The sequence below is a fragment of the Chrysochloris asiatica genome, unplaced genomic scaffold (genome assembly GCF_000296735.1).
Source record: "Chrysochloris asiatica unplaced genomic scaffold, ChrAsi1.0 scaffold00003, whole genome shotgun sequence".
Classification (NCBI taxonomy): Eukaryota; Metazoa; Chordata; class Mammalia; order Afrosoricida; family Chrysochloridae; genus Chrysochloris; species Chrysochloris asiatica.
The window spans coordinates 16,021,442-16,023,748 of NW_006408521.1; the positions used below are offsets into that span (position 1 = coordinate 16,021,442).

At 39.2% G+C, this 2,307-nt stretch overlaps 1 pseudogene; it reads right to left on the reverse strand.

The window, feature by feature from the left end:
- Positions 1-747: 747 nt before the first annotated feature.
- Positions 748-1,179, reverse strand: LOC102811542 (annotated as a pseudogene).
- Between the last annotated feature and the right edge of the window lie 1,128 nt (positions 1,180-2,307).

A 2,307-nucleotide genomic window follows, 5' to 3' on the forward strand; every position in this document is an offset into this window, starting at 1 on the left:
CATTAAAAAATCCACCTCCACCCCCACCCCCTACTTGAAGCAAGCTCTGCAGGGATGATTTGAGGAGACATCCCTGTCAATAGTTTGTGCTGTGCTATAGTACGAAACTGTATTTTGAAAGGTCTTCAGTGGCCACCCAATACTGTCTATAAAAATGGTGTACTTGCTGGTAGACAGCTGTCCATTGCATGTGAAAAACAAGACTGTTGGGGTGTGCTGTGCCTCATTTTAATAAGTCCTTTCCCATATTCACCACTATACAACTATTAAAATACAACTGATTAAGAAAAATTCAAAATTTTTTCTGGGCAATACACATCAGGTTGGCTATTATTGGTCAAGTGTTTCTAGGACATTAAACTTCCAAATGTTTGATTAGTTCTCAATCCTTGTCTGTTTTAGTTAGATGCTAAACTGATTCACTAGTTTCTAACAAGTAAATCTACTGATCCATGAGTGATAATCTTAAATGAGTATTTTGCCCAACAAACAGAAAAAGCTGATTATTTTAGCACTCCAAACTAGAATGGGAAAATAAGAGTTCATTATATAAGAACACAATATCAATAAATATTAAGCAATTTTAAGTCACACTGATAGGATCATTACATCACAGTGCACACTTAAATCGAATCACATTTTCTTTATTAATTAGCAATTTTACACAAATAGATGAATTCCTTAGTGAATTTGTTTCACGCCCATTGGCTAATTTTTTTAGGATGCTTAAATCTAAACAATAGTATTTTATCTTATTCCTGTACTTTTAAGTAAGGTTTTAAGTTGAAATGTCATTATTTCTTTATCAAAAAGATTCAAGGAAACAGGAACCCAGTGGCTTGGTGGTTTAGGAAGAACACTTGGGAGGGAGGGCTCACTAAATTTGGCTTAACATAATTCTGATTTGTTTGAGCCCTAAAAAGTAAGCTGGGGTTTGACAAACCAGAGTTCCGATTTTGAATATTTGGGAAATGCACTTTGTTCTTGCCTCCATTTTGTGTGGCCTGCCGTGCAACTGTTGCTGAATTAGAAACATGTCCTCTTTTTCTTTTTTTTTTATGAACAGTCTTCATCTGGGAATTCTGATCCTTGGTCTTCTGCCCATTAAGCTGTTGTTGGTTCTTACTACTATTTCTAAAACTGGGCAACCGGAATGTTAGGCCTCTCTTCACCACCCATCTTCAGCTTCTTTGTCACCTTTCAGTCTGCTCTCTGATTAAAGGATTTCCGCTACCTGTCCTCTTCCTTGTTGCCAAGCCCAGGATAGTAGGTGTTTCTTTCTGCCGGATCCTTCCCTTTGAGTACAGGCATTTTCATGGCCTGATCTGCAGAGTTCAACATCTGAGTCTCCTCTCCACCCAAGTTTGAGAGAAGTCTGGTAACTTCAAGCTCAGAACTGCCACAGAAGAGGCTCCTGCCGGATGTCGAGGCTTCACTCCCCTTGCAGGGAGAAATGAAGCACGGAACAAACAAAGCTCACAAGCACCAATAAGGTAACGATCGACCACCCGCCTCCAAGGTGACCTCTTCTTTTGGCTTCTACAGACTCTATTCTTGTCTTCTTAATGACTTTTTGCTTTCTTTCTGTATGATGTTCTTGATGTCATCTCACAACTCTTCTGGTCTATGGTCTTTAATGTCCAGTGTATCAAATCTGTTCTTTAGATGATCTCTAAATTCAGGTGGGTTATATTCAAGGTCATATTTTGGCTCTTGTGGGTTTGTTTTCATTTTCTTCAGCTTCAGTCTGAATTAGCATATGAGCAACTGATGGTCTGTTTCACAATCTGCCCTTGGCCTTGTTTTGGCTAACGATATAGAGCTTTGCCACCATCTCTTGCCACAGATGTAGTTAATTTGATTTCTGTGTCTTCCATCTAGTGAGGGCCGTGTGTAGAGCCATCAATTCCCCATGATGAGATCTGATATGATGTAATGACTTCCCTGGTGATGTGAGCTAATGTGATCAGCCCTAATGTGATGTAATTTTATGATGTGTTATAAACTCTTCTTTCTGTTATGGTAATGAGGTCAGATGCCATCAATGAGATTAGGTTGAAGTTTTGAGTCAATATCTTTTGAGATACAAAAGAGATTAAACAAGAAAGCAGCGTTTAGCGGGACCTGCTAACAGCAAGAAAAAAGAGCTGGGAGCAGAGTGCATTCTTTGAACCAGGGATCCTCGCATTGTGAAGTTCCTAGATTAAGGGGAAAATCGATGCCAAGAAGAATGGAAATTCTCAAGGACCTATAGATACTAAGAGGAGGCATGAACCTTTCCCCAGAGCCAACAAATTAAGAAAGTCA